This window comes from Chrysemys picta, chromosome 2 (assembly GCF_011386835.1).
Source record: "Chrysemys picta bellii isolate R12L10 chromosome 2, ASM1138683v2, whole genome shotgun sequence".
Taxonomy (NCBI): domain Eukaryota; kingdom Metazoa; phylum Chordata; order Testudines; family Emydidae; genus Chrysemys; species Chrysemys picta.
The window spans coordinates 99,261,817-99,285,205 of record NC_088792.1 but is presented as its reverse complement, the minus strand read 5'-3'; the positions used below and the strand labels follow the sequence as shown (position 1 = coordinate 99,285,205).

Genomic DNA, 23,389 nt, shown 5'->3' with positions numbered 1-23,389 from the left:
TGGAACAATCTGCATTAGAGAGTTTATAAATATCTCATTGAAGCATGCATAATATAAACTTCCCCTGTGTCTTTACCTCCGGTAAAGAAGAAAATTGCGAGTGTGAAAAATTATGGATTCTTCACTAGGACCAAAAGATTATTTAGATTACCCATCCCTTCCTCTCCCTGTCCCGTGTATCATCATTGCATGTTCTGGATAAATACAAACCTCAAAATTTGTGAGTGGGGAAAAATGTTGATGAAAATTCTACAAGACTGTTGAGATCTATTATGAGATTTTATATCCAACTGAAGACATAGGTTTGATATCCCACTCTTACAGAGATGTTCCCGCAAGAGTGTCATGGGATTTTTGCCTCAGCGTTATGATAGACAGCTTCCCAAAAGGCGGCGTTGTAGTATGATACTATACTGATGTCTAGGAACTTCGAGAACTCTTATTTTAGGGAAAGCTTGATGTGAGAGAACAGGATATGTGGCGGAAGGAATAAAGCCTGAATATTGCACTGTCTTGGCTCGCTTTCTCTCTTTATGCTTGAACACTGAGTAAACACTGCTTAAAGTTGTCATGATTTGGAGGATTTGGCCCAAAATTTAGAGGGAACAATAAATAAGGAACATTTTAAAAAAATCTACAAATACACAAAACTTCCTCATTTTAAGTCATTTTTATTAAAAATTCCTAGAGGGAGTAGAGGATGAATTAACTGTTCTCTGGACTGACTTGTTCATTTCCCTGCCCTCATAACTACAGTATGTTCTTTTGTACTTCAAGTGTTAAGTCCTACAAACAACATTGAACTTTTATCCGAATATATTACTGATGAATACGGAAACATTACTGGAAACTAAGTGCTAGTAAAATGTCACGTGACTTAATCACTTGGTAAAAGCTTTTTCAGAAAGGTTAATGGATACCCGAGGTCTCAAATATTTGTTTGGCATTGGCTTCAAAAAAACAGAAAGGATGAGAAGGAAGAACACTTTACAGAGCGGTGTAATCATTGGTGAGTGTGAGTACATGCTGCTGCAATTGTTCAATCCAACAAATTCAGGATCATTGATTAACTTTTGGAATGAACGTTTAGATCCGGTTATTGCCCAAGCTCCTGAGATGATTACACATCAGGTAGAATAGCATGTTTTAGAGCACATTCTGACTCTTTTTTGGGGGGGAAGATTCTTTTCCTTTTCAAGTCTTGGAGCAGTGCTGTTGGTCTGATTTCAGGCAAAAAGCCAGGTTCTTATGCCACACACAAACCTTGGTAATCACCTGGCCTGCCCTTGAACTCCTCCCCTGCTTCCATTTTGTGGAGAGAGCTACTCTAGATCCTCCTGTGCAGCCTCTTCATTATCTATGCAACTCCATCATGCAAGACAACTTCCATGTTTCCACTGCTTTTCTGTGAATATATTTGGTCAGTTACATTGTCTCAGTTGTTTTATTTTAATAACATACACTAGTCTGTTCTCTTTTTGTCTTGGTAGAGTAATTTCAAGAAAAAGTGAATCCCTCCCATCTGTAGCTGATAGGGGGCGACAGAGTGAAATAAAAGCAGTCCTAAGATAACCTTCCTTGAAATATACATGTACTTTTTCCTGGCATTGGACACATTCTTTGTGCCCATCACAAACTGGTTTTATGTTTTCAAGCATCTCTTTCTTCCACTGTTGAAAGAAACGCTGATGTGAAATCTTCAACTCCTCTGGGTTTGTTTTGTGAGCAGTGGAATCCTGTAACATGATAGCAATTTGCCCCAGGAAGAGACAGTAACCGACAGCTGGTTTACTACAGCATTATTTGGAAGAGGAGGACTGAGGGGGTGAGGAAAAGGTTTTGTATGTGTAACTTTTTCCTTTGGTTTCTCCCCCCACAAGCAATTTTAACAACCTCACCCCTGCCACTTGAATTCATCAGTCCTCTTTTGGTTTGTATTTACACTGTTAATGTTGTGGTTGTACAGCAGCTGTGTGACACAGTTATTTCAAAGCTATCCAGAGTATGGGCACCACAGCAGAGGGAAAGCCTGCAACATTTTACTCTGAATTTTTGTGGGGGAACCTAAGAGCAGCTGTAAGAAAATCACTGTTTGCTGATGTGAAATTTTGTGCCAAATATCCAACAAACTGAGACTTTAACTACAGTAATAGAGAGGAAAGAATTTAATGGAAAGTGCAAAATGCTTGGTTGAATCCAATATTTGAAAAAGAAAAGACACAATGCATATTCTGCAAGTCTGAGCAATCAGAGACCTTTTTTTTAACAGTTAAGCAAACTTGAGCTCAGAAATTCCAATTGTACTTTATATGCACAATATCAGATTATGTAAATTAAAATACACCTGCGTGGAAGAGCTGTCATCAAAACTCTGAAAGATTTAGAACCATCCTGATGTGATTCAGTCATATGGCTTCATGTCGGTAACATCAAACTGCTGTTGAAGAAAGACTTATGTTCACCAGGCTTCTCCACAGTTCTGTGGCACATTGTCAAGATGTTAAATGCATGAGAAACTGAAATATAAATTCCACAGTTACCCTTAGTAACTGTCAGAAAATAAAATAAGACTGGGCTTTTCTTCTGAGTTCAGAGCGCCTCTAGTGTACTTGTGCTATTCTTTGATATCCAAGGAGAAGGGAGAGGCCTTTCCTATGCCAATGTTGAAGATGACCTTTAATTGTCTATATGACACATCTTGAGGAAGAGGCCTTCTCTTTCATGCTCTGTATGGCACTGAGTGTATTGTTAGTGCTCATCTAGAAAATAATACCATCAATTTGTTTTTGGAAGGTAAGGCTTATTTGAAAGGCCAATATATGGTAGAAATCTTTTCTAGGCTTTGGTGTAATGTTTTGAATAAGAAGTGGTTAGCATTGGAGCTCAGACCCTGGTGCAGCAAAGAACTTAAGCACTTGTGTAACTTTAAGCATGTAAGTCTTTCCAATGAAGGTAATGACCCATCTCACATAGTATTAGTTTTGGCCAACATTTGTAAAGGTATTTTAGGCATTGCTGTGCTTAGCACTGCAATGCCTATGTGATTTAGGAGCCCAGATCACATTTTCAAAATGGTTTTAAGAAGCCTAAATCCTGATGACTTAAATGGAATTTTGACTCCTAAGTGCCTACGTGACTAATGTAGCTGAAGTCGAAGTACCTTAGTTTGAATGACAAGGTACTTACCGCGGGTCCACACGCGGCAGGCAGGCTCCCCCCGTCGACTCCGCGTACTCCTCTCGACTCCTAAGTGCCTACGTGACTATTGTAGCTGAAGTCAAAGTACCTTAGTTTGAACGACAAGGTACTTACCACGGGTCCACACGCGGCAGGCAGGCTCCCCCGTCGACTCCGCGTACTCCTCTCGTGGAGCAGGAGTACCGGCGTCGACGGCGAGCACTTCCAGGATCGATTTATCGCGTCTAGACAAGACACGATAAATCGATCTCAGAAGATCGATTGCTTACCGCCGAACCCGGAAGTAAGTATAGACGTATCCTTAGGCTTCTAAATCAGTTAAGCATTGCAGTGCTGAGGAGAATAATTTAATGCCTAAATACCTGTAAAGATCTGGGCCTTGTGCCTAAAGTTATACATGTGCTTAAGCCCTTTTCTGGATCAGGAGCCAAGGTGATAGGCACCTTACATTAACTCACTACACCATCATCTTATCCAGTTAACTGTATCAACTAATTGTTTCTGTAGACCTGTTTTCAAATGGTACTTGTTAAAGATTGGGCATGGTGGGCCTGCCTTATTTCTGCCAATGCCAAACCACCACATAGTTAACTATGGTTGGGCCACTTTACTCAGAAAAGGCCTGCGGGGAAGGTGGCAGTTGCTTGGATGCCTATTTGGGTTGTCAGCTAGATGGTAGAGAAGCTAGATGGTTGAATAAGGCACTACTTTCTGGTTTTGATGTCACTTCCACCACCTTAATACATGAATTCCCTTGCAAGGCAATTTTATAACAGAAAACTCGCTAGTTTAAAAATGGTTATTGTGTAAATTCCCTGCTTGCTGAATCTTTGGTGCAGGCAATTAAATAAAAGTTTTCCCAAGCAGCAAACCCCAGACAGTATAGCAGCCTTCTTGCATAATAAATCCTGGGACCAATCTAGCCAGAAGTTCTTTAGCTGTAAATCAAATTTTGATCATTTCAAGGACTTTGTATAGATGGCAACTTCCGTTTGTAAATCATGAGATCATGGTCATGAGACTATCCAATCACAGCTGTTTCTTGCACACAGTGACTGTGTATGATTGTACAGATGTTTTTAGCAAACAGTTGTCTCAGTCACATCTTCTAAGCAGAGTTGTAGTTTTTGGTTAGGTTTTTGGGAGTTTTTTGGTCCAGCATAGAACCATCTGTAATTCTGCATGTATGTAAAAGACAGAGATGCCTGCAAATATCTTAAGTTCTCCGTTTTTTAATGAGATCTCTATGGGTAGACATACCCCAGCTAGCTTTAACCTAGATAGCTTGGGTCCTGGAGCAGTGAAGTCTGTACAAGCTTGCCTGGAACCCTGGGTAATTACTCAGGTGTCTAGCCTGCACTGAAGCCCATATTGTCATCTGCCACAGCTTCACTGCACCAGTACCCAAGCCAGCTGAATTACAGCTAGGTGGGGTATGTCTACATGAGCTGTAGTTACACCCTGTGCTTGCTGTATAAACATACCCTAAGGCAGTCTCGGAGAAGAAGCATATTGGGTCAAAAAACGCAATCACAAGTCAAGAGATTTGGGTTCTCTGCCACTTGACTGTATAACCTTGGGCAAATCACTGGATCTCTTTCTGTGTATCAGATTCTTTATATGTTAAATGAGAATACTTGTCTCCCAGGATAGTAGTGAGGCTCAGTTCATTAATGTTTGAAAAAGATCCCTGGATGAAAAGTGTTCTGAAAGTGCAAAGATCTTTCGTCTGAAGGTATGAAGCTTCTCAGAATAGTAGAATATATTTGTTTCTGATCACTTACCAGCAGCATTATTTAAAATAGAAAATGCTATCAAATGTGTTTGTACACAATTTCATGAGTATTCCTCTCCCTAAAATTGCTTACCTTTTACTTTGTTTTTAATTCAACTTTAGAGTAACCAGTCCAGGAACAACTATTTACATCTATAGCCCTGTGCTAAGCAATTATAAGGAAAGAAGTTTAGGATAACCATTTTGAATGCCTTATCTCATAGTACAGTAGTGACCATTTACTACACTCACTTGTTGCAAACAGCCAATTTATAAGTTACTACAAAAATTCATTTATTGTGACAATCTGGCTTAATAGTATTAGATGCTAGTATAAATTGGCATCACTCCCTTATCTTCAGGCTTATAGTAGGTGCCTGATCCTGCACCATTGAAGTGAATGGGAACTTTACCATCAACTTTAATAGGTGCAGAATCAAGCCCTAATTCAGAATTTTGCTGTTAGTGCATATGTTTATATATTCCTGTGGTAGGACTCCGGGAAGTTGGTTCTAGCATTTGTGATTTTTGCATGAGACCACTTCACAAGGCAGAATTCCAAGTAATGTTGCTGTCCACAAAACCCAAGGCGTTTCGGAAACTCTTCCATTTGCTATTGCTTGCTGGGTGCCAGATTGCAATTAACTCAAAGAAGCATACAGAATATAATAGCAAATCAATCTGGTCTGCAATTAATGTTAATAGGGCAGAAGAAGATTGATTTCCTTTATCGTATATGTTGTTGTAGGTCTCAAATTGTCACAATGGCTTTTATAGCTTTTCATTTTCACTTGTGTAACTCAAATGTCAGGAAAGGACATTAAAAACAATAAAAGGAATTCATTGGAGGGTTTTGTATTAACTTCTTAAAATTAAAATACTTAAATATTTAACCTATTAGTTCTTGCTGAAATTACAGTATTTATGAACAGTGCCTTTTAAAAATTCCAATCATGTGAAATTCAAAAGGCCTAGTAATGGTGAAATTTGCTTTTTTCAGGGGAACTTCTGATTAAAGGGAAAAAAGCTGTAGAAAGACTAGCGTGTGTGTAAGAGAAATATATTTTTTTCTGTGCATTAGATTTGCTTTTCAGTAATGCTATCAAACTAGAAAAGACCAAGAAACAAGATGTGACGAGTGAAGAAGGAATTCCCAAAACATGCAAGGCCAAATTCTCAGCTGGGTTAGATAGCAGGGCTATAGCACTTCTTACTCTGTTCTTCACTAGAACCTGGCAAAAGTTTGTGTCTCCGTAGTCTTTTATTTAATCCAAACTGTTGGATCAATCCTGAAAGAGCAATATTTGTTAATTTAATCAAGTCTGTTGGCTGTAACATTTCCTGATTATAATGACATCTTAAGGCCCAATTCTTTTCTCAGACACAGAGGAACATCTCCCACTGGGAGTTTGTACCAGAATTTTGGAGGACAAAGTTAGGCTATATAGGACAAATTCGTCCCTCATGTAGGTCTGCTGTTGGCAATAGGGTCACTATGGGGCAAATCCTTAGCTGACTTCAATGGAACTACTTGAATTTACCCCAGCTGAATATCTGTTGTATGTATTAATTAAATATAGGGTCCAGTTGTTCCCTCTCAACTTCTGTAGTCCCAATCCCATAGTATGCTTACAGAGCAGCCGACACGGGAGCCTTCTGTGCCCCTCTCCCCAACACACTTTGTGCCTCCTACCCAGTTCCATTGACTCTTGCTGCCCTCTGCCAGCACAAATTTGGAGGGACTGAGCCTTTACACTATCAGCATAAGCGCTGGCTACCCGAATCCATAGTTTTTATCCAGAAGGGTTTAATGTAAAAGATATAATCATAAACCCCCCCATCAAATTTAAGAAGCTGAATGTCCCTGGAAAACCTGGTTTGTTCCTTGTTGATTCCTGTGACTGCCAGAAAGTTATTCTTGAGAGATTTCAGAGTAGCAGCAGTGGGCTGTAGCCCACGAAAGCTTATGCTCAAATAAATTTGTTAGTCTCTAAGGTGCCACAAGTACGCCTGTTATTCTTGAGAGAGAGAGAGAGAGAGGATTTTATCATCTATTCCTGCATTTTTCATTAGGATTAGGTGGAAGAGACTGCAACTGAATGTTTGATATATAAGGAGAAAGAGAATACCATGAGCTTCCTCTGGGTGCCATAGAATCAATTGGAAAGCAAAATAATAGTGTAGACAAACTTCTTTTCCTTTCAGAGGAACTAGCCCCTATGTCAGTTTTGAAATACTTTGGAAAAATAAATAATTGCCTGCTCCTCAGTCCTAGGACCACTGGGATATGTGGAAGCTTTAAATTTTGTCAACATCTGCGAATCTGCAGTTTAATGATAGCCAACTTCTTTGTACAGATGGGATTTAATTTTCTTTCCAAGTATATTTTTTTAACAGTGTTTTTTTTTTTTTTTTTTTTTTTTTAATTGTGCATAGTAAGATGACTGGTGGAGGGAGAGTTTATATCTCTGGTTCACAAGAAAGTCTGGTGCCACTGTGACCTGGTCTGAAGAACTGTGTCTGAGAGGATCTATTTCTGGAAAGTTGCTCCTCTGCCTGAAGTATGGAAACTTCAAGCAGATATTTTGATTAGTTACAGCTTGAACTGAAGTAGTGACCACTTGGTTCATACACTAGGCAAGCCTGCTCATTCTGACGATATGCTTCCTTCCAAAAGCAGAGATCTGCTGGGAGCTATGACACTCTCACTGATAGTCCCAAGAGTCAAACACTTGGAGGCCAAAAGTAGGATGTTCAATGGAGGGTCCTCAGCTCTGGAATTTGCTTCTCTAGCAGGAGCCAGAGTTTGTTGACCTTCACGGTAAAAATCTGTCTATTCACAAAGGATTTTGCTGGCTGGGATGCTGTCATGGGACACTGAGTTTGATTTTTGTATAGTGAGTTTATATTTGGAGTTTTTGGCTGTGTGTCAGCTAATGTTCGTTTTATAGCTGCTGACATTCACCAACTAGTGACCAGAAAGAAAAATGCACATGAGAAAATAGATGTTATAGCCACATTTCCAGGATTTTTCAATGGATAGACATGTAATATATGTATATATCTTCCCCTTCCAAGGCTTTGATGTGAGGCAGTATAGCCTCATGCACATCTCCACCTTCAAGGCCAAATTCAGAAATGTGTCTTGGTGTAGATGCTGTATGAATCTGTCCCTAGAAGTGGACTTGTGATGCTAACTGTAACTGTATGAGTTGTGGAATGTGAACAGAGAGAGCAGTAGGATTGTAAAATGGGTTCTGTACCTTTTAGCGGGGTTGGAGTGACTGAGCTCGCAATAGTGTTGCCAATGCTATCACACAATTGCTTTTAAAGAAAAATAAGCTGTTATAGCTAAGCCCCTTTATCATACACAACAGTATGCCATTGAGTATACCTCTTCTGTTTATAGATAGGTCTTAGGGTTCTGACTTTGTTATTAATGTTAGTCGGAGGGCACCAATATGAAAGGCTTGAAGCATAAATATATCTGGCATTGGATGGCTTGAAAACCTCAGACCATCCTACTGGAACAGGTTAGAAAAACTGCATGCACTGATTGCTTAAAAGATGGTTCTGAGCTTGTAGTGTGACACCATGTGTTTTTTCTTGCATCTGACCATGAAAGATTCGGTCACTGTCTTAGATTTAATATATGTGTCTTTTGAGCCACATTCTCTTCATATTTCAAATGATGTTGCCTTCCCATTTGGCACAGTCAGTCCTGTTAGCATGTTTGATGTTTCTGATGCCCAAATTGGACCTCATCTAAGATTAAAAAACTGAAGAAGACGTACTAATTCTTCATGTGGGATTTGGCACCTTCATCCACCGGTAATGTATATACTTCATATACAGCAAGATAGCCAAGTTAGAAGAGCATCTTGCATTCAAACCTGTTTTACTTTTTTAAGTATGAAAATATATTGATCTGGAATTCTTGCGATCCAAGTTAGATTTGTGCAATTCAGGTCTGAATAGTATTCACTAGGATAAGGAAAAGTGGGATGCAGGACCCAGTGTGCCTATGAGAAATGCTATGGGTCAGTTGTATGAAGGAGTATTGGTGTCTTAGCGCGTGGTTGGTTGGCTGGTTGCTTTTAAACTAACAAAAGCAATAGACCAGGGGTAGGCAACCTATGGCACACGTGCCGAAGGCGGAACTCGAGCTGATTTTCAGTGGCACTCACACTGACCCAGCTCCTGGCCACTGGTCCGGGGGGCACTGCATTTTAATTTAATTTTAAATGGGGATTCTTAAACATTTTAAAAACCTTATTTACTTTACATACAACAATAGTTTAGTTATATATTATAGACTTATAGAAAGAGACCTTCTAAACATGTTAAAATGTATTACTGGCACATGAAACCGTAAATTAGAGTGAATAAATGAAGACTCAGCACACCACTTCTGAAAGGTTGCTGACCCCTGCAATAGATGGTCTCTTTGTTGACTCGGAGTAGTTCACAGTGCAGGCACAGACACTTTAAACTAGTAGCTCTCTTTTTGGTATGCTGTTCATGGAAACACTTTTCATTTTCATCAAAGCTAAGAAAAAAAGCCTTTCTGGCATGAAATAAAAGAGAATTCTCGGATAAGCAGCTAATCATTGAAAGAATATTAATAAAGAAGTGGTCCTCCTGTGGAGCAGAAGGAACCACTTGGTCAGGTTACTCCTCTTAAAAAATGATGCCACATTTCTTTATTTGAAGTATATTATTTTTGTTAGTGAGTCATAAGCTCCTATAGAGTTTAAACAGTAAAAATCCTGTTATTTCAGGTGGTTGAGTAATGCTTAGTTTATGTACAATTCTCCACTCGTAGAAAAAACAAAGGAAAGGAGAAGAGAAAAGAGAAGTATGTACTAGTTTTATGCAGTCCTTTCCTGATGAATTTATATTTTTGTTTGCATATACTGTATCTAGCATGGGCATTTTTGTTAGTTGTAGTAGCAAAACCTTCCTAGAGAAATGCACCTTCTTAAAAAAGAAGAAAAATATTCCAAATCTCCTCAGATCTGAAACAAGCCGCCAATAGAACCTTATTGGGACAGGCTTACAGGATGAACTGTTTGCGAGCTAAGAAAAATATTTAAAGGCTATGTAAATAAACAGAACATAAATGCAGAAAACACACGGTAAATAGATGCTAACTCTCAGCTGACTCCATAGCAAGCAACATGAGGCATCTCTGTCTGTGCTGTATAAAGAACAGACACTGGTGATAGCTTGCCCATCTAGTCTTCTGTTGAATTGCAATCTCTAAGAACCAAATCCTGCTTTCAGCTAGAATGGGTTCAACTTCTGTTTATGTTAGGATTTTGACTGCCATTGGAGTCACACCTGTATAAGTGATGGCAGGATTTGGCCCTACACATTTGAATTAAACCAAAAGTCTATGTTCTGTAATAGATGGCAGTGCTTCTGAAAGGTGTTCTTCAGTACAGTGGTAGTTAACGTTACAGACACATAGTTCAGACCTTTCTGCTGCGAAGCAAGAGCTGAACCAATCTCTTCACATGATTTCCTAAAGAGGCTGCCCACATAAATGATCGGTTCCTGAACAATTTGTCTTTTAATGTTCCTTAGTGTTACAAAGAAGCATACACCCTCATGCACACAGTCATACATTTGCACCCACTTCATGCGTAGAAGGAAACAATTGAATTTTTAGGTTTTTTGCTTGCTTGTTTGTTTTTTTTCCCCATGAAAAAAACAAATTTCAGAATTTAGGCTTACATCAACTTTCCATCCATTCTGGAAACATTAAAGAACTCTTTACCAAGTCAAAAAGGGTGCATTGTTCAGACCCATACTAACAGTGAATGAAGATTAATTTTGCCCTAGTTCAAACAGAACTACATATAATGGCCCCCTCTTTGTGCAAAGAATGGTGTAGTCCTTTACAGGAGAAAAAATATATATAAAAAAATAGGGGCAGAGGATCAACTTGCTTTCAAATGAAAGGTTGGGTAATACATGCATATTAGTTATTGGTTAATAATGATTCTCCTCATTGCAAGTAAAGAGCTGTAAAGCAAGAAGGGACAGGTACTAGAAGACAAATTTAAGGCTGTTTCTTTTTCCCAGGTGACTCAGTCTTAGAATGATACTCTTGCCATATATTCAAATAACCAGAACTCTGCTGTAAAACTTAAAGGGATACAGTCAAATTTGTTAGGGCTACACATTAATCTACTGTTCCTTGAATGTTGCTTCATATTGCCTCTCTTATCTTCCCTGACACTGGTTTGCTTACAATGTGTAAGCTAAATCAGCTCTTTTTATTAATTAGTTAAAAATATGCATTCCTGGAACAGGGCCTTAAAAAAACATGTTTGGCATCTGCTAGGCAGAGGATTAAATGTACCGCCCAGCAGCCAAGGAGGGGATTCGGGTCCATTAACCATGTTCATTGACAATACCTAGTGAGCACTCCAGCATCATCCTGTTGGGAAGGGTGTGGGTTCTGGACTGTATAGTGGTGTGCTGACGCTATACTTGCTTAGGGGTTCTTTCATTTCAGCCTCTGATTATGAGGCATTCGATTCATCTTTTCATTTCAATGAAAGCTAAAATGTTGAAGAAATTGATATTTTTTAGGGCCCACACATGCACACCTGGGCAAGTTTTTTTACTCACTAGGATCAACTGGATTGTTTACAAACCAGGGCTGGAAGTCATAAAATAATACCTGCCAGTTGGGTCAACTCTCCATGTACAGGAGGACATTTTGAGGGAACATCATACATTAAGTCTTAGTACCTTGCCACAGAGAAGAATGCTACATTAAACCATAGAATAAATACTATGCCGATAGGCTGTTAAAATGGAGGCTTCAGGGCATAGAGAAATGCCTTCATTGTTCTTTCCACTATATACTACAGACTATATTCTGTTCTACACAAGCAATTCCTTTGTAAGGGAATAGTGTAAGCCAGGGGTCAGCAACCTTTCAGAAGTGGTGTGCCGAGTCTTCATTTATTCACTCTAATTTAAGGTTTTGTGTGCCAGTCATACATTTGAATATTTTTAGAAGGTCTCTTTCTATAAGTCTATAATATATAACTAAACTATTGTTGTATGTAAAGTAAATAAGGTTTTTAAAATGTTTAAGAAGCTTCATTTAAAATTAAATTAAAATGCAGAACCCCCCCGGACCGGTGGCCAGGACAAGGAGGTGTAAAGGGGATGGAGGTGTAAGTTACACACTGAAATGCATGTAAGCCTAGAGGAAATCTAAGTTGATATTACATATGCATTGGAGAGGCCAGAAGATGGTATAAATTATGTCCAACTTGTACTCCCTTTAGACTCACCTCCGAATTTGGCTCCAAGTAAACTAAAAAGTCACACATGCTGCTTTATAGTGAAGGAAAATCTGATTAATGTACCTAATGCCAATTCATCCTTACATCGATTTCCTGTAGTATGTACATTAATTCTATCTAGCAATATCAATGAGATCTTGGGCAATACCTGGAATGTAAATCACCTGTCCCTTGCTCAGTTAATTCCTAACATTTGATTAATGAATAGATATAATTTATTCATTCAGGACAATTCTTTCCCTTTATTCCTTTGCCCCTTTTTGGACCTCAGCTACCAAATCCCCACCACTGCCTTGGACATTGGCCGGTGATCCCAGAGTGCAATGGTAAATACAGGTGGAAAAATGAGCTCTGCTATAATTTTAAGCCAGTTATGTGATCCTACCTTTTTCATTTACCAAAATGTAAAAATCAGAGTTATAGGGGGAATGGAATGCACAATGAAGAGTCCATCCAATGAGTGGGTGGCTGGGAGTCCTCCAAACATATAATAGTTTTGCTGCTGCTGGTTTTAATTTTTCTGTTTATACCCAAGAAACTGATTCAGTAGCCATACACATTTGATTTTGAGCTATTGAACACTAATGGACAGCTGACTGGCCTCCATACGGAAACTCTGGCCAACTATTGCTTTCCCTGCACTCTTGACCACTCCATTTTACATCATTCAGTACATCAACTTCAATTTTCTAACTTCTCAGGGCAATGCATATTGGAACTGAACATTTTGACTGCACAGCTCAGTAATTCTGTGGTTTTGGACTCAGACTGGGAGGATATGGTTTATTATAATCCATGGTAACTCTGGTTTCAGACAGTTGTCAAATCCAGGCAGGCTTCATCTTGTCTTCGCTTACCTCACACCTTTTCAGTTAGGGTAAGGCTTCAGGCATCCTATCATGTGGTTGTCATGCAATCTAATTTAACTAATGTGATGCATTGGGGGGCTGCCAAACTAATGTACAAGAAGGAATGTATCTCTCAAAGCCACAGGAGTGATTGGGGGGAGATGTCCATAAAGCTGGTAGTTCGTTCAGTAAAGACTGAATGAAATTCATTCAGAGTCCCTTGAGTTGATCTGCATTTATGAATTTTGATTTGATTCAACTGCAAGTAAATTAGAGCAATTTAACAAGCTGAGGACAGTGCTGATGAACACAAACTGAACAATAGGGGAAAACTCTAGAGTTTATACAATTACTATCTATTGGTGTATAGTTGTGATAATTAATCTTTATTTTAACCCCACCCCCCAACCCTACTATAAGTACACTGTTGGCATCACAGCAATGAACCTGATTCATTCCAGGGCAATTGCTAGTGTCCAGTGCCCTGCAGACAGACAGCACAACCTGAAAAGTGCATGCCCTTGTTTAGAGATAGTGGGGTGGCTAAGGGGTCTGGAAGATGTGCTGCCTCGCATAGGAGCCTCTGCCAGCTGATGGAACCCATCATGGAAAATAAAGTGACTCTGTCTGCACAAAGAGGTTCACCCGCACAGAGTCATTTACAGGCTCAGAGTCTTAAATTACTCTTCTCCGCCAGTATTGCTGTTTGCTGTCCCAAAGGATTCCTTATGGACTGCGGTGGAGCTGGTGCAGAGAGGCAGTATTTTCACCTCTCTTTGCCAGCAAGAATGAGTCTGGCTCATTGTTTCCTTAACACTGTTCCTAATAAAACCATCAAATATTAAAATGAAAGTTCACTTTTTTCTATATTTGCGGTCCATATACTTTACTTTTTGATTGTCACTCAGCTCAGGGAATGAAATAGAACAGTCACTTTCACTGTTGTTTATATTGAATGTAACTGTTTGGTGTTCATCCACTAACTTTTTGTTTAGCACAACACTAGCACCTTGACTATATTTTGTAGCATGGAATCTAGGCATGGGTTGGCGGTGGAGCTGATGTTGGTTGCTGAGGAGGTTAGGCAGAGGCAACACGTAACACTTGAGAGTGAGGGGGCACAATTTAAAGGTTCTGGGGGAGCAGTGACCACCCCAGAGAGGTTTTCAATCTGTGGGGTGCGCCCCTTAGGGGGCCATGGATGAAAGTTTTTGGGAGGGCGAGCGGCAACGCCAGGTAGTTTGGACTGGTGATGCTAGGCAGCTCAGGCTGGCTCTGTGCAACAGGGCTGGAGAGGGTGTGCCATCTCCACCCCCTGACTCACCCTAGCAGGCCACCCAGCCTATCTGGGTTGGGGTTGGGGCGCAACCAAAAAATCAGGGGGGGAGGCACATGACCTCCCCACATTTCATGTCTGAGGTCTGGTATTTCCAATGAGCAGTTAATTGGAGAAAGAGTAAAAAAGCAATGGGGCACAAGGCACTACATAGTAATAAGGTGCACAGAAAGGTTCTCTCTGCCCTTAATGGCCTAATTTGCAACCATACATCTTTAGTATACTAAACGCTGAATTTCTAGATCACAAATGGCTCATAGTCAATGGGCAATAGAAGTGTAAAAAAGAACCTTACTTTTTCAGTTTTCTAGATGATGATATCAAATGCTGCAAGGGAAAACAGAGACAGGGAGAAGCAAAGTCCCCAAGGTGGTATAGCAGGCCCATGGTAGACCTGGGAATAGAATCCAGGTCTCCTCAGTCCCCAGCCCATGCTGTTTCTGTATGCTCTCTCCCATACTTCTAGATGATGGTGCAGTGCTACATATACTGCAGTTACAAACTGCACGTTAATGAGAGGGTGTGGACAGAAGTATCCTCTATTGGAAAACACGTAGAAACAGAATATTTGCCTAAAGCCTAAATCAAGCCATTTAAACCTACAGTCAATAACTCTTTCTAGAAAGAACAATTGTGATCTCAAAAGCATGTGAGGAACAAACAGCACGGGGGCGGGGGTTGTGAATCTTACTTTTCCTTGTGTTGTTTCAAATGCAAAAAACTCAAACTAGGACACATTCTGACATTAGATGAAGAGCCACAAGTTTGCATAGACAAATACACTGTTATTGTCATCAAGTGTCAATTTCTCTGTGGTAAACCTTTTCCTAGCTGATGCCAACATTTCCAAGAGTTTCCCTTTGTCTCTTCTCAATAGGAGCGTCTTTATTTAATTTGTTCATCAGACTGTGGTCCATCTTTTGTTATTTTTTTTTACTGCGTTTGGAATGAGTAGTCAGCAAGCAGCATATTGTATGTTCATTTTCCTTGACTCCTCTCAATAGCTCATATATTAAAAAGAGAATAGGAAACTCTCTCTTTTAAAAATATACATCTATCTGGAGATATTGAGGAGTAAAGAGAGAATGAGCATACAGTATAGTACAAAGCAGCCTAGTGTTGAGAACTGGAGTTGAGGAGACGTGAGTTCTGTTCCCTGGACTGCCACTGACTGACTCACTGTCTGATCTGGAGCAAGTCTCTTTCCCTCCCACCATTTATCTGCATTGTCTTTTGGACTGTAAGGTCTTGAGGCATGTGAACTGTCATTTATTATATGTCTATAGCCTAGCACAACAGGGCCTTGCGAGGTTGTGGCATTTTGGCACTACCGCAATATAAATGTTTACTAATAATATTTAATTATTTTATACACTTTTATATTTTTATTTTTATTTATACTGCTCTTTTTGTTGTTGTTGTTGTTGTTGTTGTTGTTGCTTCTCTCACCCGCTCCAGTCAAGAAAAAAAGATTAGAAAGCAAGTTCTGACTGTGCTATCCCTTTAACACCCGTTGATGGTGTAAATCCAAGCTATGATAAGAACATGCAGCTCACTTTGAGATAGTTGTGCACATGTATTTCAGAGCAGAATTTGGTCCTAAATCCTGCTAGTAGTGATAATGTCAGCGACAGATACAGAAAGAACAGAAACATAACTGCCAAAGAACTTGTTTTGACTAAAGCAGAACAAACCTAATGTGAAAGTCATTAAGGAAGCAGAACGGAAAATTCAGAAATAGTATCCTCTTACAGAGTAACTTTTTTTTCACTTGAAGGATGGCTTAGTCAAAATTCCAGACAGACCTTTATTATTTAACTTGGAAGAGGGAGGTTTATTCTCCTTTTCATCAGAATTTCACAAGTATAAAGTATATTCACATGTTGAGTCTACCTTTTTTTTGCTGCTTGGTGGGAAAAGGATTATTTTTGGTTGTAATTGACAAAATACAACCACACTGGGTTTAATTAAATGGGTTATACTCTCTCAGGGCCATATGCTAACCACGTTTTTGCAGATGTAAATTTGGAGCAATTCCACCAAAATCAATGGAGTTGTTCATGATTTGACATAGATGTAATTGAGAGCAGAGTCTAGCCCTGCTATTGAATATCAACAACTGATAGGTTTTTCTTTAACAGCCTAACAGATCCATTGCAGAGAATATTATCATAATGGTTCTTTTATTAGAGGCATTCCACTTCGTTATGCAGATCTTAAAATTATGTTTGACCAAGAGATAAGGTAGGGCTAATTCAATTAGTTTGAGAAAAATGGACTTTCATAAATTGATGACTTTTTTTCAAGCACAGAATTTTAGAGGCACTTTCAGAAAGGACAAAATGCAGGCCCCAGTCCTGCAAAAATTTGCTTAACCTGCATGTGCTTAACTTTACGAACATACACAAGTCCTTGCAAAATCTACAGGAAGAAATCACTCCAAATGCACTTTTGCTTGCATTTTTCTATGTTTCTCTGCATGATTACTAAATTTAGCAGATGGGATTATTTTGTCCCCCTTGCAAAACAGCTTAATCCCACAGGCAAATCATAACTCCGTGTTTATACTCTCACTCTGTGAAATCATACTCAAAAATCTGTAATGTCACATACTTGTCCAAACATCTTCAAGTAGGAAAATATGGGCTTGGAGAGAAAAAAAAAAAACATGATTTCATTACAAATTCAGCCCTTAGCTGCAATCCCGGCACCAGGATCTCTGATAAACTAGCAAAGAGGAGAGTAAAATTGATTTACATTTAATTCTGACATCATTTTAAATTCCCTCTTTAAAGTTTTATCCTGAGTCCAGGCTGACCCAACTCTGAAGCTTTGAGTATGAAGGACAGTTTTACTTCCTCATTGTTTCAACCACTTTGGAAAGCAGACTTCATAGAGGAGGGTGATAGTGTTTATTTTGTACACAATAACATTATTACCATACAGTGTGGAAACACAGTAACTTACATAAGCTCGGTTATGCAAGGTGCCCTCAACCTCCCGCTGTCACAGAGCTGGGGGTGCTCAGTACCTCCCAGGAATACAAGACTGAAACCATAATGTTCAGCATGAAAACAAGCCTGGACAAATGTCAATGACAGGCTAGAACTTCTGAGCAGGATCCTACTTTCCTTGCATGCTGAAAACTCCCATAGACTCTGACAAAGGAACAGAAAGTTCAACGAAAAATCAGAAGTGGCTTGGCAGCACTGCCATGAATTTAACTATGTTGCTGTCAACAGTATGAGCCTTTAAAACTCTTCTCAGTGCTGTACAGAGGTGAATGTACATAATGAACGAATGGCAAATTACAGTGATCGTGATATTCTGAGAAGGCAGGCAACAGATAAGAATTCCTTCCATGTAGCATATTATATATTATTGTATGTAGAGACAATAGTGCATGCTTTTTTCCCCAGCTCCCCCGAACTACTTGCCTGAGTCAATATTTGCATTGGCCTACAGAATAAGTTTTTTTTCTGGTAAATATTTGGTTTGCTTGGAAAAAGCCCCATCAGGTTAATTTGTGGTTAACAGCCAAATAGTGACAGGTAAGTAAGCAGAGCTTTACAAACAAGGTGTGCAGAAGGCTGTGTTGAATACTATTATAAAGAACAGCACTAGGTAATTGCTCACAATGTCTCACTGATATAGATATGGCTGTTAGGCTTTTTATCATGTTTGCACTTGAAAATTAACTCAGTTTTAAGAGACCAATCTCCCATACTTCTCTAAAGGGGTGTGATCAGGTGATGGTTCACCAGGAAATTGTATTGTTTAAAGATCCCCATTTCTGAGCAAGAAGGAAATGAATCACAGATGGACTCTGTAGTCTGTCAGTCTTAATTTCACCACTTTTAATCACGTAGAACACGTGTGACACACGAGACACACATCATCATTTGACCCAAGAACACACAATTGTAACTTTTAGTATTGGCCCTACATTTAACTTCCTGTATTGTGTCAAAACTATTTGTGTTTCAGAGCAATTTCAATATTACGGTAAAGAGGCCAGCAACTAGAAGGAAGTAGGGGTACAATTCCTAATTATTAATGGAATTTCATGTGTTTAATTGCTAATATTGGAAATTTACCACTGCATATATAATTTCTGGGTTTTCCAATGGGTATCCCTCACTAAAACATACCACAATTTTTTGATTTACACTGTCTTGGATCATACTTTTATATTAAAACTTCATTTATAAATAGTTTATACAAGATTAATAAATTATTAATATAGGTTTTAGTAAATGGTTAATCAATTGTTGTAGATTGTTAGAGTACAATATGTTGCTTATAACCATGACTTATAGCCATCTATAACATTGTCTATTGATAAGAACAGGGCAACGACCATACGGGTCAGAACAATGGTCCATCTAACCCAGTATTCTGTCTTCTGACAATGGCCGGTGCCAGATACTTCACAGGGAATGAATAGAACTGGACAATTTTTTGAGGGATCCATCCTTTGTTGCCCAGTCCCAGCTTCTGACAATCAGAGGTTTATGAACACCTGGAGTATGGGGTTGCATGCCTAACCATATCGGCTAATCCTCCATTAATTTATCTAATTCTTTTTTTTTTAATCCAGTTATACTTCACAACATCCCCTGGCAATGAGTTCTACAGGTTGACTGTCCATTGTGTGAAGAAGTACTTCCTTATGTTACTGCCTATTAATTTCTTTACGAGACCCTGGTTCTTATGTTATGTGAAGGGGTAAATAATACTTACTTTCTCCACACCATTCATAATTTTAAGACCTCTATCATGATGAGCTTGTAAGTATCAATAACACATTATACCCCTCTGTATCATGCATATAACACCTATTATTCATTTGTTAACCCTGTCTAAACAATTTACAAGAAGAACCTTAATATAAAGTGGGACCCCGATTTTTGTAATGCAATATTATTGATATTTTGTCTCCAATACTGAAATTCTTTGTTATGTGCAAAATGTAAGCAACATTGTCTGATGGGGAAGACATTTTCCTAACCTAAATGCTTGGAGAATAAGGTACATGGAGCAAGTCAAACGAATATTCAAGTAATTCATACAACTTTAGGTAAGCGATTGTCCTTCAGGTTTTATTCTCCTGAGGCTTTATCCAAAGTTTATTGAAGTCAATACCAGTGTTTATATTGACATCAGTATGCTTTGGCTCAGACCCTACTACATAAAATGGACCAAGCTGGTGGAATCACATGCATGTATACAAGGACGTAATTTGGCCTAACAGGTTTTTGTCATTAGATCTATATAATAGCAGTTTGTCTCTTCCTCAGTCTTTGACACGTCACCCAATACTGACATTTATAGTTTGTAAAAGAGAATGTACTATTTATTAGTTGTTCATGTACAATGAACATGATACTGAATGAGATTTCATGTTTTTCCATTAAGGAGCCCTCTGCTGATGTGATGTGATCGGTTGATGGACACATTTTTAAAAAGCCTGTGAGAGTTAATCATTTAGAAAAAGAGTTCAGAATTTGCAACAAAAAAAATCACCATATTTCTTCATAATAAAATATACTGAAACCCTTAAAATGCCTATGTTACTAGTCAAAGCAATCTCAGTTTCTTGCTGTAACTCGTCTCCCTTTCTTCCTACACACCTAATGTCTGTAATAATCTTTAGATATGTCTCAAATGAGACTGAAAGATCTTTGGGGGCAATGACACTGTCTTTTATCAATCTGTAAAGTGCAGTGCACGTATATGGCACTATTTAACAGTAAATAACTCCATTAATTCCAGTCCTAAAATACTTCATGCTTTTCTCAAAATTTCTCTTTATTTCTCCCAATCAGGGTGGTGGATTCATTGTCATAGGCTCCATGCAAACATATGGGAAGATGCAGTCCATGTTCTGAAAAATTTACAGTCTAAATAGAATCATGATTTATAGTGTTGCAATGGATGAAGTACATATTATAAATTACTTAGAATATGAGGCCATGTGTTAAATTATTTATTAATATGCTGTTATATTTAAGTACTAATAAATAATTGTTGCAAATTCTAATTCAGACAGCTGTGCTAGAGGAATATAAAAATACAACTTTAAAAAAAAAATTGTTCCCCTATGAAAGAAGTGTTTCCTGTCAAACAAAGTAAACATTTACCATGGTTGGATTTAGGGGATAGTATACTGATGTGAATGATAGTGTTGGTGTTTGTTTGTAGACATATATAGTAGATTCTCAGTTCTGAAATAGTTCCAAACCAATGGTTGGTACATTGTGTTTTCAGAGTCAGGATTTTCTTAATGCAATTAGAATAACGTCATGCATTTGATCTGTAACTTTAATTAAGCTGTTTCTATAAATTATACTTGATGAAATGTTTTAATTGAAAATAAGGGAGGGATAAATGACACTGACTCTAAGTGAGACTTGCAAACCCATGTGTGGTAAGGAGTGTTACTTGTTATAGGGATTTGTGTATTAAGATGTAAAGACTCCAGATGCAAGCAAGTAGTCAGTACCCCTGTATGGGTGACTTGCAGCCCAAAAAACAGTGCAAAGGGATCACGCAGCCTATTTCAGGCGAATCTGTGGACTGATCCAAAGATCCTTGAATGTACCCAAGGGCAAGACTCCCACTGACTTCAGTGAGTTTTGGATTGGGTTCCCAATTCTTTGGTGACGTTGCTTTGTGAAATATCAAAATGAGTCTTCACAGCAAGAGATGGAGAATCAGGATTAGTTTATGGCCCCTGCTATACGCAGCACTGCATTATTTTAGTGATCTCACACTTCCCCCTCCCCCCCTTGTGTAGTGCAGTCACCCTTAGGAGAAGCTGTGGCAGAAAACTTGGACAATTAAATTGGAATGTGCTAGTATTAAGAAGCAGAATTGTAGGGACGTTCTGAATGCTCTATGCCTTTGTCCCCCTTACAGAAAAAAAGAAACTCAAAATGTTAAAAAATACAGTAAGAAGATTTCAAAAAAAGCAGATTGAAATTTGAAAATGTTCAAAGTTTTTCAGTGAAGAAAATGAACACATTTTTCACCAATAAAAATCCTGCTTTTTTTTACCAGCTCTTAAAAATAAAAAGACATAAATACAAAAAGTGCAAACACCAGTCCCCTTTTTACCATCCATCAGTCATCTCGCATAAAAGAGGGAGCATTATAATATTCGGATTCTGAGCACTTTATTTCAGGAAGAGATTTTTGAGACCCTGATAAAAATGGTAATCAATACCATAGAATGCAGCCCTCTGCCTAAGGGCCAAAAGGTGAATCTAAAGAAAACAAAACCGCACAAAGTCAGTGAGGTTTCCCAGATATAACTGTGGCCATACATTTTGCCCACTGTATAATCTCAGTGGGGGTTTTGATTGATAGCTACACCTATCTCTATCTTATTATTTTATGCTTTTTATGCTTTGAGCATCTCTCAACTCTAAAGCAACTTTCTGCTTTGTGAAAGTCACAAGATGTATGACACATGATAGAATGGCAATTGTTTCTAACTCTTTTGATGAGCAGTAAAAAATGATTTTTCCATGAAAGTGCTGGTTTATGTTACATTCCTATGGAATATGCTACTGCATAAAATATATAACAATAAGCCAGGAAAAAAGTGGTGCATTCTCACATTCTCAGCAACACACTGCAAAACAAATTAAGCTCCATTACTGGGGAGCTGTCAGACATATTTCCACAGAGTATTTGAGACAGATTAGCTCAAAACGGTGTAAATAGCCTCTTCACCAATTGCTGATTTTCATTGCAGTAAATTGTAGAGTCATCTTGTCTCTGCAGCACTTCTGTATTGCCCGACTAAGTGATGTATTAAAATGTTCTAAAGAGCATTCACAGCAGTCTGACACAGAGAAAGTGCCTCACTCTGTCTTGGTGACAATAAAGCATTAATTTTCTGGGCAAAGGTTGTAGTGGGGGTGTCGCAGTGCAGCAGCACTTGACAACTGTAGCCACGTGCACATATTCAGTGGAGTATTAATGGGTCAGTCACCAGGGGTTCCAGAGGTTTTTGACAGTTAAATGGAGTAGAATCTTCTTTCTAATAACTGTGTGGCTTACTGCTTAGGAAAATCTCAAATGCAGTATTCTACTTTCGTTTTTAATTGGGAACAAGCATTCTCTTTATCTGTAAAATGAAATTTCCAGTTATTTTCTTCAGTCTAAGAAGCACGTTTGGGCTCCTGTAAGTATTTAAACTGTTTACCTGTGTGTGTGTGTGTGTGTGTGTGTGTGAGACACTGTGTGTGTGTACATGTACATATATTACATGCAGGGCTGTTAGCTGCTTATTATTAAGATTGCTCAACCTTTCCCATATTAAGAGCCCGTTTTCAGTTGCTTATAACTTTGTCAAATGTAACCGTTTGGGCTGACATTTTCTGTGCTTGGTGTCTGCCTCAGGCAAAAAAATTTTTTTTTAAATTTCAGCCAAAATGGTTTAACCATTTCTGAGGCTAGAGGGAAAATATATTGTTTTGCCCATGTTAAAATATTCTGACAACCTTTTCAAGAGCTCTGTCATCCCCATGCTTTTGGAGCAGGGACTTGAAATTTGGCAGATTGGTGGCCTTGGTGTCAGAGAGATGCTTTTTTACTATCCCTGGAACTCTGCTCAAATTTGGCTAAGTTATAAGCCATTTGCTAAAAAATCAGTGTGCATATGCTCAATGTAGACTTGTTAGATTTTAGCAGTGAAATTCCCAGATTCCATCTCCCCTGGGCATATTCCATCTTGGGGGTGAGAGGGACTCGCCTGTTAATTTTAGCTCAGGTTGGAGAGGAGAGGGCAGAAGGGGTTAAATATGAGGGGAAATGGGTAGAGGTGCCTATGCCTGCTAAAGCACATTCCCCTTCAGAGCCTTGAATGGAACCAAAGATTCCCGAATCTTAA

General features: G+C 38.8%; 1 protein-coding gene across 2 annotated transcripts in view; it reads left to right on the top strand.

The window, feature by feature from the left end:
* Positions 1-23,389, top strand: part of EGFR (epidermal growth factor receptor) — a 225,145-nt gene that overhangs the window by 96,018 nt on the left and 105,738 nt on the right. Inside the window, exon 1 of one of the 2 annotated variants that reach the window (XM_042842790.2) lies at positions 22,478-22,681. The exons of the other annotated variant lie outside the window; for it this stretch is intronic. The gene's annotated coding sequence lies outside the window, so the exon portion shown is untranslated. Of the gene's footprint in view, positions 1-22,477; positions 22,682-23,389 lie in introns of those variants that run through there. 2 annotated transcript variants of the gene reach the window in all.